Source organism: Macrobrachium rosenbergii, chromosome 43 (genome assembly GCF_040412425.1).
Source record: "Macrobrachium rosenbergii isolate ZJJX-2024 chromosome 43, ASM4041242v1, whole genome shotgun sequence".
NCBI lineage: Eukaryota > Metazoa > Arthropoda > Malacostraca > Decapoda > Palaemonidae > Macrobrachium > Macrobrachium rosenbergii.
In genome coordinates this window covers 2,736,946-2,752,980 of record NC_089783.1, presented here as the reverse complement: position 1 = coordinate 2,752,980, position 16,035 = coordinate 2,736,946, and the positions used below count along the sequence as shown (strand labels likewise).

Here is a 16,035-nt window from a genome sequence, read left to right as displayed (position 1 = left end):
ACAGAATAAATTTACGCTGCTAGCAACAGTAATTATTTTACTTTCTAAGAAATGATAATAAGCAGCAATTTGTGAATAAAAAATAGCTATATCATTACATAATTGTGAATAAAATTGAACCTACCATTGTGAGGTTAACATTGTTATACTCAAATACTTCATGCACTTATCAGTAAAGCTTTTAGTCATGAGTTCATGCGGTTACTATACCTTGAAGAGGCAATACAACGAAAGCATTCGTGGGTTTTGTTAGGTGTTGCCACGATTTTGAGAGCAATGGCTCAGTGTCATTCGGGACACTAATAGCACTTGTGCCAGGGGCATATGTTATGTATCAAAAATGGAAGCCAGAGGTTATAAATTACTAGGAAAGAACAATAATTAAAGAGATTATTTCACTTTGGGAGTCACTGATAAGGCATACCTGCAACATGGCACTGACCTTATAGGTGCCTTGTGGCACTCATCTGTGTACATGCGGTATAGTATGGTGTGTAATTTACACAGTTCGCAAGTCTGGGCCTCGAGATTCATCACAAAAGAATAACAAAAGCATAAATGACAGATACAAAGTAATTATTAATTGTAGTAAACAGATGGTGATTAGGTATGGTAAAGTTATGTTCCTTAGCCTATGGAAATGGCTATGTTCATTCTTTAGGGCAACAGGCCTCAAAGGGGAGTCATAGGCCTCACCAAATTGTCAATTGCACTCTGCATTAGTAGAATGAAAAAGAAGGTAAAATATAAGCCTTTTGTGAGACGTAAAATAATGTGATTAATAGGACAGAATAATGAAAGGAAAGAAACTGTTAAAGGAAAAAAATTAATTACAGAGTTAAAAAGAAACTAAATGGGGGAGGAAACCTGACACCCTCTTCTGGATAGAGGTGCCAAGGTCCTCGTAAGATAAAGGGGTGGCACTGTACCAGGTTGACACTAGTGCCAAAGGAGTTCAGAGTTCTCTTTTTGGTGATCTGGAGCCACCTATGCGCCTGATTTTCTTCCGTGTACCTGTTTTAGGGTGATGGTTTTCCTTGGTAGAGGAACCGGTCGAACCAAGTCCGAGGAGGACAACTGAGTGCTACCCAGGTCAGCTTCTTTGATGGCTGGACCAGGGGCATTCTTTACTGGCTCTGACCCAAGTCATTGCAGTTGCTTGGGTTCATTGGCCAGTTGAGGAGCGGCAGAATCTTTACTCACGCTCGTGTCTGCGGAGGACTGGGAAGGGGAGAAAGATGTTCTGGGGGCGTGGGTGGCTTGCAGGATGCAATGACCAGCTCAGGCATGGGTTGTGAGGCCGCACCTTTGAGGGAGCTTCAGCTGTGGTCAGAAGAATCCATCTCTCTTACCGGCACTGGTAGCAGAGCCAAACCGGGAGAAGGAAGGGGATCCACAGTAGGATCTCTTGAATGGAGACCTGGGGCGTGTTCTGGTACTGGCAATGGTATAGGATTTGGAGGTTGCTCGCCATTCAGGATGGATGGAGCTTGGCACTGCTCAGTGCACTCAAGTGGCACTGGCAGAGACTGAGAATCATTTTTGTGGTCTCTAGGAGGGAGATTGATTGGTGCCTTGGCACTGGCACTGGGGCTGGGCCTTGCACAGGACTGGGCTTTGAAATCTGCATGGAAGGAGGTGGCCACTGCACAGAGTATTCCGGTGGCACTGGCAATGGAATGAAAGGGGACTCTTGAGAATTACTCATGCCTAATGAATAACTTAGGGGGCCTGGAAACCCAGATTGTTGTATTTTTGAGGGAGACTAGAAGTCTTGTCCCAGGAGGAGGTCATAACCTCCAGGAATGTACTAATTGCTATGGCAAGGTTACAGATTTTGGATGTATGAGGTCTCGTGACTCTCAACTGAACAGTAGGAAGTATCATTTTAAATTGATTGATACCCTCAATTGTGACAAGTTTATGTCTATTAATGTTAGCTCCATAGGGAACCTTGTCTTTCCTTATGAGGGAAATTTGTGCACCAGAGTCATGAAATGCCTTGAACTGGCAGGCGGTGTAGCTACCCCGAGGGGGTTCCACATATATGAGGCCTTCGGCTGGAGGATCCAAAGGCTTAGAATTTGTAACTGCCAAATCAATGGCAGGTGTACTTGATTTATTAGGGCATTTTGCCCATTGGGCAGAGTGCCCATAAACTTTGCAAGTAGCACAATAGCTCCTGCTATAATCTTTGCTTGGCACTGCCCCATGGGAGTGAGCAGGCCTTTACTTTTCATCCAAGAGCCAGATGGGGCTCGTTGGGGCATTGGCCCATTTGAGGACTTAGAAGGATTTTCTGGTTGAGCCTCAGACTTGAAATGGCACTGGTCAGAGGGGTACCCTATTCTCTTGCAATACCCACACACTGGTTTATTTGGGGCTTGCCCATTTTGGAAGAGTGCTGGGAGTTGGATGAGGCAGGCAAAGAGGGGTATAATTTTCTTGCATGGGAACTATGATGAGGATGATTGTTGTCCCAAGTGCCAGCCCAGTGACAGCACTCGACCACTGTCTTAGGCGTCTTGTCGCAGAGATGGGTGGCGATAGCTGGTGGGGCATAAAAGAAAAAGTCCTCGAGCTAGATGAGTTTGAAGATGTCCTCCACACTGGTGGCTTTGAGAGATTCTAGCTATCATTTTAAGGCCTGGGTCTTTTTAAAGATCCACGCAGACCATGTTTGGCCTGATTCTTTGGGCATATTTCTCCACCTTTTCCTCCAACGGTCGGGAGTTATTTCAAAAGCTTTTATAATGGCTTGGCAGGCAAGGTCAAGATTTCCTTGATCCTCAGGTAGGAGAGTATTGAATGCAGTGCCACCCTTCCCTTCAAGGTGCTGTCCCAGGATCAGAGAAACTTATTCAGTAGAGGGTTGATAGGTCATCAGGACCTTTTCAATATGGTCAAGTCAGGCTTCAGGCTCGGCTTCATCCCATTTTCCTATGAGGGAACCTACACTGCTGAGGGTTGAATGAGGAGAGGGCGTTGAGGTGCTGTACCCGCTCTGAGCCACCATTGAAAGCTTGATGAGCTCTTTCTTTCTCCCTCTCCTGTCTTTCTGCCTCTTCTCGTTTCTCCTGAGCTATTCTTTCTTTCTCCTTCTCCTGTCTTTCTGCCTCTTCTCGTTTCTCCTGAGCTATTCTTTCTTTCTCCTTCTCCTGTCTTTCTGCCTCTTCTTGTTTCTCCTGGGCTATTCATTCTTTCTCCTTCTCTTGTCCTTCTGCCTCTTCTCGTTTCTCCTGGGCTATTCTTTCTTTCTCCTTCTCCTGTCTATCTGCCTCTTCTCATTTCTCCTGGGCTATTCTTTCTGCCTCTCTTTCCACCTTGGCACCGTCTACCTCTCTTTGACCTATTCTCTCAGGGCTTCTCCTGATAGCCCCATGTCCTTTCCAGCGGACATGTAGAATTTGAAGTCCTCGTTTTGTTGGGCTCTGGTTGTTGTAGACATCTTGAAATAATGCTTATATGGTCTTGAACCGTTAGAAAATCAAATATGTCTGAAGAGACTTAATTTCAGAAAGAACGAGAATTAATATGTCTGAATAAGACAAATCTCAGGATGTCTGAAAAGACTGTTAAAATTTATATGTCTGCATAAGACAAATCTGAAACACTCAGTTGTTCAGAATGAATGAGAATTGATAAGTCTGAATAAGACGGTAAATCAGTATGTCTGAAGAGACTTAGTTAAAATCTGATTTGTCTGAATGAGACTTGGTTGTTCGCAGGGAAAGAATTTTTAAAAGGCGTCTTGAAAGACGTAATTGGATTTTATGTCACGCACGGACTTGGCCAACTATAGCATGAAATTAAGGCGTTCCTGAGAACTTAGGGTTTGAGCTAAATGAGCAATTTGCGGTCTCGTAAGACTCAAAGTTGTTCTAATGAACTGGAATAATCAGTCCCTTAAGGACTTGGATGTGAGAAATACACGAATATAAAGTTTCAAAAGGACTTGGATTTTTTTATTGAAATCAAGCCTTAAACAATGATTTGCAGAGACTTGTCAGAGCTGGCAGGATTAAAATAATAGGCTTATGTAAAATCGGAGACCGCTTAATATGCGTTTGAATAGTCACATAAATAGTCACAGTGCCTGAATATATGATTACACTGGCAGTTCAGCAAATAATATAAAATTGTATTGCTCCATGCAGAATAGGGAAACTTACTTCTAAATATACGTAACTGAATGCGATAACCGATGTAGCTGGCTTCCCTTCCAAAAGAGAGATAAAGAGAGAGAGAGAGAGATATGCGTAAAATGTGGCGAGAAAGAGCGTGAAATTGAAACTCAGTATAATATGACGGGTACACAAAAAAATTCTTAGTTTTTCGTGCGTGGGCAAATTTTCTTTCAGCGATTTTTTCACGTGTTTATTCTGGAGACCTAATTTCCGTTACTTTATCGATCCCATGGGACGGGTTCAGCATGGGTGCGTGAAGAGAAACAACGAAAAATACAGTGAACAAATACAATGCAGTCTCGTCTCAGCTACCTGGCCTACCCTTTTGTAATGAATGAACGAGGGAAATTTTGATAAACTTTATTGCCCCCAAAAATGCGGCAAGGTGTACGGACGTATGGATAAAATTAGCGGAGAGAAAAGGATTTATATATGCGGTTTCTTTTATAGGGAATTTAAACAAGTGCGAGTATTAACCATGATTTTCGGCTTGCATGGCCTGAACAAATTTTACGAATTTATGGGATTTATTCAATAAGGAAGAATAATATCTTTACCTAGCAAATTCCTAACCTCAACAAGACAGAGAGAGAGAGAGAGAGAGAGAGAGAGAGAGAGAGAGAGAGAGAGAGAGAGAGAGAGAGTAAAATATTCCATCTCCAGCGGTACGAAAATTGCTGGACTGGGTTAGCCACGTGGCTGTAATGTGCCTTTTATTAACTCTTCACTGAGTGTCGCTCCCTGTCTTCCTAGTTTTAAAACATGCAGCTAACATGCAATAGCACAAAATCTTGTGTAAAGGTTAATAGCTCTCTCTTCTTTATAAATGGGGTGCATGCATGTGTTATATAAATTCCTGACTTTATTTCAGCCACGATTTTGTTTGTGCCCAACAAAAAATAAACATAATAATGTGATACTTACTGTGGAAATGGATCACTTGTGCACTTATAGTGGAATTTATGCCAATCAAGAAGGTTCATTTCTAATTATACAGACCATCTTAGCAGTTGCTATTCCGCTGATAAAAGCAATTGCATACTCTGCAAAAAGGTCTCCAGTGTTGTAATTTTAAAGCTGGGGTATTGCTGGATCAATGGGGTACACTAGGATGACGCACAGCTTACCTTAATTTCAACAAAAAATCTGGACTCTGGCCTTGGGGACAGCTTAAATTGCAAACAACAAAAATACCTTAAAGGCTACTTCTGGGGGGAAGTGATTAGATAAACTCTGGGGTTTAACTTAATTCATTATATTTATAAACAAACACAACAAAAGAAAGTTAGCGTAATTCTGGAGAAAATGAGGCGAAGCAAATTACAGGAAATTCTACGAGGGAATACAAGAGGGTTACCTGCTTCAAAGTTTTTGAAATGATGTAAGGAGAGCCGCTAAGCACACAGGTGATATGCAAGTCCACAGTGAAAACTCCTAATTTGTAATTAAAATACGGTTAGTTAACGGGCTCTAGCACTTTAATGAAGGAATCGAGGAATCGCATAAAAGATTCCTAAACTGAACTCAATTCCCATGACTTGGACATCAAACGATTACGTTACTCTTCTCGTGAATGCTTAGCAAATTAAACAGCACAAAATATACGCAACACAAGAAGTCTCACTGTGATTATATCGCGCTATGAAATGAAAAGAAACACAGTCGGAGGATAAAAGGGAACATGGCTGACGAAAACCTTAAATCCTGGTGCATTACCTTTCTTAGGGAGGTGGAGTTCTCTTCTCATGGGGGGCCAGGGAAAGAGGGAATTAATTCACATGAAACGTTACTGTCCTGCCAGCCACGTGTTTGGCAATGGCACTGGAGCAAACGCTGGAGCTCTGGCGTCCGTGGCCACAAGTCTCACGTTGTTTGTATTAAGCCAACTGGCAGTGGCTGAAAATTTCAAAGGTCATTTGTTATAGGAAATGCTTTAGTAGTAGAGACAGTTGTGGATGGAGGAAGGATGATGGTTGTAGTAGGAGGAGGGGCCATCATGTCACGGATAGTAGTAGTTTGAAGATGTAAGGCCTTTGAAGAAACATTGCAGGTGGGGTTGTGTTTTAAACCGCCGGCTCTTTCCCAGGCTATAGTGGCAGAAGTTACAGCTTTTCCTCCTAGATGTCGTTGTGATCACTCTGCCCCCTGCGGATTGAATTCAAAATGGCAGAACGGGGGAGAGGTTTAGGGGCGAATTTCTCAGTGAATCATACTAAATTTTCCTTATTTAATTACTTAGTCCTTTTATTTTAAATTTAGTGCAGAAAGCGAGGTGTAGGAGGTAATATATATATATATATATATATATATATATATATATATATATATATATATATATATATATATATATATATATATATATATATATATATATATATTGTTACAGACTGGACTTGGTTGATAGAAATTTACACACAAAATTATAACTGATGCTGCCACGAAACAAAAGGAGTCCAGTTTGTAAACAAAATGGGATTTAATTGAAGACTTACCTCAGAATTTTCCTGGAGTTGTAATTTAAGGTGGAAGGTCGCCATATTGGATTTTAGAATTCTTTTGCCAATTTACAGTGATTTATTTATAGAAACTTAGCAAATCAACATTAGCAAATGAACATTTAGACACAATAGACCATCACTGAGAGGCAGATTCAAAATAGGACACAGTAACAATAATGAAATGAATTGGCAACAAGCAAGCGGATAAAAAATGGGGCCAATCTGCAATAATCAGTTCAATGATAATAATCACATTCAGTCTGCCCTGATTACGTGAAATAGTAATGCATATGATGGTGTTCCAGGATGGAGGAATACTTCATAAGAACAGTTGGCCACAACGGAAACTTCTCCGAACTACGACCAGGAATTAAATGAATTTAGGTGGCAGGCAAGGTATGGAAGCATGGGATTTCGATCGTGCCACGTGTCTTCTCCTGAAAGAGACGTTTTGCGTTAGCCCTGCTCAAACTAAGGGAAATGGAATCTCCCTACAGAAGATTACTCGAGACACGTTCTTAAATACAACTCACAACGTAGCCTAGAAGGTGCTTTTGATGAAAGCACGTAAATATGATCTGAGAATCGGAGCAGCGTGTGTGTGTTAACAATGAACACGTAATTATACGTGCCCAAAGTTAACTTACGCTATTACCACATAACTTAAATGACTTAAATAGCCCTTAGATTGCACTGGTGGGGGGATAAATGATTGTTATTTCGGGATCTTTACTCGAATTCAAAGTGCGTAAATGGCAAGGCAGGGGATACAGGCAAGATTCTGACAAAGGGAAGATTGTTTCGTGGAGGAAGAGGTTAAAGTTTAAAAGAAATGGAAATTAAGGAGTTAAGTACAAGGGACAGGGCTGGCTATTTGACTACTCGCAAACGTATGAACCTTTTATGACTGTTATAGGCGCCTACAGCCATTCCAGGTCCCTTGTTTGAGGACAGTCCGGCCAGCGGAGATAGAGGAACCCGCAGCGTGTCCACTACAGATGAGGTCAGAAGGAAGTCTCTGCCCTGCTTTTGAAAAGCAGGTCGCATTCGGCGTCGGACCGGGGCCGGGGGGGCGGGGCGTTCAGCTGTACCTGCAAGCATGTCGAAAGGCCAGCAAGGAGGGTATGGGAAAAGCACACTTATCATTATATGCCTATGGAATCAAAGACTACCTGTTCCCCAGCCCTAAATGCCCTTCTGCCCTTCCCAATCCCTACATATGTCCCCCATCGCGTGATGGGGGAAAAGGGGGTTTTGGTATTGTTCTTCGGGATCGCACGATGTTGGGGGGTAGGTGAGGAGTACCGACGCCTAACTAACGGCTGTTTACTGGTTCAAAATACGCTTGTTTCTCCATCACCCGCTAAATTTCCCAACCCGACAGTCCAAGGAATGCTAAATGATTTCACAATTAAAATGATTCTTGGAACAGTAAAAGGAGGGAGGGATGAATATCATAATATATATATATATATATATATATATATATATATATATATATATATATATATATATATATATATAAATTCCGTCTTTATTCCTAGCTTGTTATAGTGTAATTAACACGGTACATTTTCATTATAGAGCCAAAAGACACAAACCATTTTTAAAATACCTAAGGGCAAAATATTAACTTCTTAAGTATAAATAATTAACAAGAATCCTACTAATCAAGCTAATAAAATCACTAAACAAGTTTTCATGCTATTTTCCTGAATAGCCTGAAGATAACCACAAGATCTGATTAAAGTTCTATAAATACCCTGACCGCCGTAATACTCAGATCAGCCCCCATCTCCCAATTGAGAATAAATAGAGCCCCCTCCTAAAACCTTCCACCTGGTGCCAATAGTAGGCAGTAGAGGTATAAATCACATAGACCTAGAAAACTTTGTTTGACTTTATCTATAAAATTGCTTGATTTGGCCTCAGGGACTTACGCTTATAATTCTCTACCATCAAATTCAACACGTAGCCCACAAATCCACCGACCAGCCTAACAGCCAAAGCAAGCAATTTTACAGATAAAGTCAAACAAATCATAGCAGGTGATGGAAAAACAAGTCAAGAAACGGCGGCCCCGCCCACTAGAGCCAAAATATCAGAATCACTCGCTGAAGAAATAGAACTTAAGTTATAATCACCACTAAGCCTGTAGTACACCAAACGAAATCTGTAACAAACAGTAAGACCAGTGGCCAAAGCTAATAATCAAAATCAAACTTCATTTAATGGGTTCAAGAAAGCCACCTCTAAGATCAAGTCTTTAGAATAAAACCAGCTATAAAGGGGAACCCACAAATAGCTAAATTAACTAAATTAATGCACATCACCCTAATAGGCATAAAATTAACTAATCCCCCTATCATGCGAATATCTTGATAATCCCCGACTCTGTGAATAACAGACCAGGCACACATAAACAAAAGAGCCTTAAACAAAGCATGAGCCAATAAATGAAAGAAAGCTAAAGTGGCCCACCCTATCCTCAAAATCGTAATTATAACACCCAATTGCCTTAAAGTAGAAAGGGCAATATTTTTTTAAATCAGTCTCAAAATTAGCCCCCATCCCAGCCATAAACGTAGTCAAACACCCTAACAACAACAGCAAGGCTAAATCGAATTAAAAGATAAACCCCAGCAGTAACTAGCGTAGAAGAATGAACAAGAACAGAAACAGGAGTGGGAGCTGCCACTGTCGCTGGAAGCCAAGAAGAAAACGGAATTTGAGCCCTCTCAGTCATAGCAGCCAGCACAACTAAAAAAATGACATATCTATTAGCGATAGACTCCCCATGCACATAAAAAAAAAAATCAGCACCCCAGACTTAAAATCAAAGAAATACCAAGTAAGATGGCCACATCACCAGCCCAATTATACAAAGCTGTTAATATACCGGCCCCAGCAGACTTTTCATTCTGATAAAAAATAACTAAAGCGTAAGACACTAAACCCAAGCCGTCCCAACCTAACAAAATCCTAATTATATTAGGACTAATAACCAACAAAAGTATAGAAAAGACAAATCCCAAAACCAGATACATAAAATACCCAATATTGTAATCCTCAGATATATAACCACCTATATAGAATAAAACCATAGAAGAAATAAAACAAACAAAAGACATACATATCATAGACGTCCAGTCAATAATCAAAGCTATTTCAGTGCTAGCTCTGTTAATTCTAATCAACTCCCAGTCTAAAAAAGTAACAACAACCAGAAAAAAAGTTCAAGATCAAAGAGGTAATAAAAAACTAACAACAGATACAATTAATAAAAATACTATACTCCTTAAATTTACCTTATTGTTCCACATCATTGCCTAAAAAAAAAAAAAAAAAAAAAAAAAATATATATATATATATATATATATATATATATATATATATATATATATATATATATATATATTTAGATCCATAAAATATTTTATTTAAACTATTTAAGCTATTAACAAAGCTAAATCGAACCCTTCAACACTAAAACATTTGAAGGTAATCAATATATATATATATAAGTATTAAAACTAAATACTATCTTTAGATACAAAATATCGAACCTTAATCAATGAAGTATTAAAACTAAATACTCTCGAACCTTACCAGAACAAGAAGAAAACAAAGCCCTAAAATACTTCCCATGCTGACTTAAGGAAAACATATAAAACCTGTAAGCAGCCCTTAAAAAGGAAAGCAAAGCGACTGGAACTATTGCCAATAATACCCCAGAAGCAACCCTTAAAAATTACCAATCTCACCTAATAAATTAACGGTAGGAGGAGCATCCATATTACCAGCCCTCAATAAAAATCACCACAAAGCCATTGTAGGCATGAAATTAAGCAAACTCTTTCTGACCAGCAACCTACGTCTCCCCAGGCACTCATACAGCGTGTTAGCCAAACAAAACAAGCCAGAAGAACAAATACCAAGCCCCACCATGACAGAAACAGCTCCAGACAAGCCTCATCATCTAAAAACCCTGAGGCCACATAAGACTAGACCCATATGCACCACAGAAAAGTAAGCAATTAAAGCCTTAATATCAGTTTGATGTAAACAAATAAAACTTACGAAAATACCGCCTAACAGGCCAACTGACACCCACAATCACCTAAAAGCCACAGCTGAATGCAAAAAGAGGACACACCTGGACCAAACCTTACCCACCTACCTTCAATAAAACATCAGCTAAAATCATAGACCCTACCACGGGAGCCTTCACGTGAGCTTTAGGCAACCACAAATGAACCAAGTAAACAGGCAGCTTAACAATAAAAGCTATAATACTACAAATGTATCACACACCTAACAAACTCATCCTACACTCAGGAACTAGGGACAAACCAAATGTAACTGAGGCACCCCTGTTCTATAAACTCAAAATAGAAATTAGCAAAGGTAAAGAACCGAATAAAGTATAAAATAACATGTACACGCCAGCTTGCACTCGCTCGGGCTGATATCCTCAGCCTAAAATTAAAATTATAGTAGGAATTAAAGAACTCTCAAAACACATAAAATATTAAATAATCAAGACAGGAAGATTTTAAAACTAAACTTAATAATAAAAAAGGCCTTAACTAATAAAAACATGCTATCAAAATCCTTAAAATTTTCGATTTTTTGCCTCCTGACAACCAGAGCTAAATTCAAAAACTCAATAAAATCAAAATGTATCCATTATAGTACAACCCAAATCCTAGCCGCAAACAAGAAAAAGAAAATCCATTAAGTGAATAGACTCCAAACACAAAACTAGCCAAAAACAAGGACACTTGCAAAGCTAATCACCTATCAACTGCCAAAGTTATCAATACCACCATTATAATAAACTTTAACATCTTAAAACATTAATGCTCCCAAAATCATCATTCCCATGCCTATGAACGATAGAAACAAGTAAAGCCAAAGCCAAGGGCCCCCTCACACGCAACAAGAGTAAGAAAAACAATACAAAATATAAGTCCCCGCCTAAGTTCCCGAAAGCCTGGGCTATAAATAAAAAAAGGTTCACTATAATAAACTTCAAGTTTAACAAAACATTTAGTAAATGTGTTCGTCTCCCAACAAAAGCTAGCAAACCACAACACAAACAAAACAACGGGACATAAAGTCAAAAATTGAAAATTGCCATTAGTTTCAACAGTTTAAATAAAATAATGGTCTTATAAACTGTAGATGAATTTATTGTTCTTGAAGCTCAGAAACAAGAAAATATTCCCATCCTCAGTCCCCAAAACTAATATTTTATATAAACTACTTTCTGTATCAACATGCTACTCCTGTCTTCTCTTATACCTATATCAACTTCAATTTGCTTCACATGCATAACATACCCCCTAGCCATTAGGCTCAGACTAATCCTTCAGACTGTTATACTTTGTGTATCTACAGGCATTTTATCAAAATTTATATGATTCTCCTATATCCTATTCTTAATTTTCCTAGGGGCAACACTAGTCCTATTTATCTATGTAGCCTCACTTGCTTCAAATGAAACATTCAAGCTCTCAATTAAGATAATCTCAGCCGTTATTCTACCCTTATCTGCAACACTCATTTTACCTACCGACCAGATAACACCAACTAAAGATAAGACAGAACTCTCATTCCTAAGAAGAGTTCTAGACATTTAATCCAGCCATCTACTACTAACTCTTATTGGTGCAGTCAAACTAAGGTCAACCTTCTCCGGGCCCCTATGAACATCCTCATGACAGCACCTATACGAAAATCTCACCCCCTTTTAAAAATCGCCAATGGAGCCCTAGTAGACCTGCCCACTCCCACCAACATTTCCATTCTCTGAAATTTTGGATCCCTTCTGGCCATGTGCTTAATGGTTCAGATCGCAACAGGACTATTTCTAGCAATACACTACACAGCAAATGTAGACCTAGCCTCTTCCAGAGTAGCTCACATCTATCAGGACGTAAACTATGGACGGCTCCTCCAAACAGTTCACACCAATGGTGCCTCATTCATTTTCATTTGCCTATACAGGCACATCAGACAAGGAACTTATTACGGGTCATTCTTATATATGCACACCTAGTCAGTAGGAGTAATTATTTTATTCTTAACTATAGCGACAGCCTTCCTAGGATACATACTACCTTGAGGACGAATATCATTCTGACGGGCTACCGTAATCACTAATTTGATATCAGCAATCCCGTTTGTAAGGACAGACTTAATACAATGAATCTGAGGGGGATTCACAGTAAGTAATGCAACCTTAACACGATTCTTCACGTTCCATTTCTTATTTCCATTTATTATTGCAGCTGCCTCTGTGGTACACCTTTTATTCTTACATCAGACAGGATCCAACAACCCCCTAGGAATTTCCAGACAACTAGAAAAGTACCAGTCCATCCATATTTCTCATTTAAAGACATCGTAGGATTTGTAGTCACATTAGCTGCCCTAATCATCCTGACACTTCTAGACCCCTATCTACTCAGGAACCCAGACAGCTTCATCCCAGCCAATCCCCTAGTCACACCAGTGTACATCCAACCAGAATGATACTTTCTGTTCGCCGACGCAATCCTGTGATCAATCCCAAACAAACTAGGCGGAGTTATCGCCCTGGTCATATCAGTAGCCATCCTATTCATTTTACCGTTTACACAAAAACAAATTCCGGAGAGAAGCTTTCAACAAAGTCGGACAAATTTTGTTTTAATCTATAATTAGAATCGTAATTTTATTCACATGAATTGGAGCCCGACCAGTAGACAAATTCTAACGGTTCTATATTTCTTCTTCTTTATCATCAATCCGTTAGCAATAATCGCATGAGAAAACTCATGGACTGACTATTTATCTTTAGGAAGACAAGTGTTTTGTAAGCACCCAACGAGAGTTCGAATCTCTTAATAGTCTATCTTAATTTTCTTACAAAACTATACTAGGGTTTAATCTCATAAAAAAATGCAATAATTTAAAACCACAGGAAGAAAACTCTTCCAAGCAAGATATATCAACTTTCATAACAAAACTGGGTAAAGTGCCACGCACCCAAACAAAGTAAAAACCAATAAATATAAATTTTATATAAAACAGAAGAGAAACAAGATCCTCCATAAGAAAATAATAGACAAAAGAGCTCTCAAAAACAGAATCGTGGCATACTCAGCTATAAAAATCAAAGCAAAACCACCGCCCCTATATTCAATGTTAAAACCAGACACTCATAATTCAGACTCACCCTCCGCAAAATCAAAATGAGTTCGGTTACTCTCAGCCAAACAAAAAGCAAATACCAGTAAAGCCAAGGGAAATCCTAGAAGAAAAAAAATCAATATTAACGTTGATAACTTTCAAATAACCCCTGCTAAAAATAATATACTAAGCAGAATTAAAACAAGACTTACCTCATAAGAAATAGCCTGAGCAACAGCACGAAGACAGCCCAAAAGAGAATACTTAGAGTTAGAAGCCCAACCCGCCCGCATGGTAAAATACACTCTTTCCCTAGTTCAACAAAGAAAAAATAAAACCCCAAATTCAAAAGGAAAACAAACCAAGTTCATACTGCATCAAACACCAACAATCCAAGGCAAAAAATAACCTAAACACAGGAGATAAATAATAAGGAACAAAATTATGGTGGGGAAAGTTTGCTCCGTAGTAAATAATTTAACAGCATCAGCAAAAGGCTGCAGCAAGCCAGCATAACCCACTTTATTAGGACCCTTACGAATCTGGATATAGCCCAGAGTCTTACGTTCAAGCAATGTAAAAAAAGCAACAAAAACCAAAACCAAAGTCACTAAAATTAAGTAACTGACTAGCTTAATCAAAACCATCATAGAAAGAATTCACAACGAACTACTCCCTATTACCTATAGTAATCACTATATTAACGAATCCTAAATCCGACACACTAATCTGCCAAGGCAATCCATTAAAGTTTATTTTACATAAATATTATTTCACAAGCTCAATCCTTCCGTACTAAAGCTATTTTTAAACTCCTGAAAGATAGAAACCAACCTGGCTCCCACCGGTTTGAACTTAAATCACGCAAAATTTTAAAGGTCGAACAGATCCACCAGCTAATCCTAACTGAAATTTTAATTCAACATCGAGGTCGCAATTACTCCTGTCGATAAGATCTCTCAAAGAAAATCACGATGCTATCCTAAAGTAACTTATTCTCTTAATCCTCAAAGAAGGATCAAAAACTATTTAATATTATAAAATTTAATAGACAGTTACATATTATATCTACATCTCCCCAACGAAATATACACCAGACAAAACTACTTTTCACCTACATTGCAAATCAAGCCAGACTTATATTAAGTTTTATAGGGTCTTATCGTCCCACTAAATAATTTGAGCCTTTTCACTCAAAAGTTAAATTCGGACATCGTAAAGGAGGCAGTTTATCCCTCGTCCAACCATTCATTCAAGCCTCTAATTAAAAGACAACTGACTATGCTACCTTCACACGGTCAAATTACCGCGGCTCTTTAAATAAATCAGTGAGCAGGCTAGACTTTATAACTAATTCACACACACATGTTTTTGATAAACAGGCTGGGACAAAATTTGCCGAGTTCCTTCTAAACGCCTCTCCAAATATTGAAAAAATAAATAACACTCAAACATAAAAATCAACTTCAACCCTATTTATATAAACATTTTAGCTATCGCTTAAAGAGAAAATGAAATTCTTTACTGAAAATATCAAGCGCCTTATAAATATTAAAAAAAAATTCAATATCACTTTAACGGTATACCAAGATGGCTGATTTTAAGCCCACGTCAAACGAAAACATACAAACACTTAACAAAGCAGCGCGTAAGAAGCGCATTCCTCCTATCATTACCATTAGGTTAAATTAAAACCCGATACAAAACTAAATTCACTTAATATAGAACAAGATATACAAAGATCGACTAACATACCACCACTTAAGATCCATTACAAATCACTTTACAACGTAAAAAAGCAATAAAATCTAGCTCTCCTTGTTTCGGGACCTCAAAATGAACATACCAATATAGTTCACTCCTGATACAAAAAGTACGAAGATCAAACACTACTTTACCTAAATTCAGTAATAATTCCATCATTGTACTTATCATCTACAATCTGCAAACAAAATTCTACGAAATACTAACTAACAAAATCAATTAATTTTTTATCAAACTAAACTCTAAACAAAATCACGCTAATAGCAAGCAATTATTAAGTAGCGCCTCAAAGGCAATCCCTTTAGCATAAATGGAGTGCTGAATCAGAGAGCGAGGGGCGATGTGTGCATATCCTAGATTTACTGTCAATCTAACATACTAAAAAAGAAATACAATTAAATCCCCCT

At 38.7% G+C, this 16,035-nt stretch overlaps 3 pseudogenes; 1 reads left to right on the top strand and 2 right to left on the bottom strand.

Moving 5' to 3' along the window:
* Window positions 1–8,688: 8,688 nt before the first annotated feature.
* On the bottom strand, window positions 8,689–9,885 carry LOC136828473 (NADH-ubiquinone oxidoreductase chain 5-like; annotated as a pseudogene).
* A 2,522-nt stretch (window positions 9,886–12,407) lies between these two features.
* LOC136828548 (cytochrome b-like) lies at window positions 12,408–13,501 on the top strand (annotated as a pseudogene).
* A 107-nt stretch (window positions 13,502–13,608) lies between these two features.
* On the bottom strand, window positions 13,609–14,680 carry LOC136828472 (NADH-ubiquinone oxidoreductase chain 1-like; annotated as a pseudogene).
* Window positions 14,681–16,035: the final 1,355 nt, after the last annotated feature.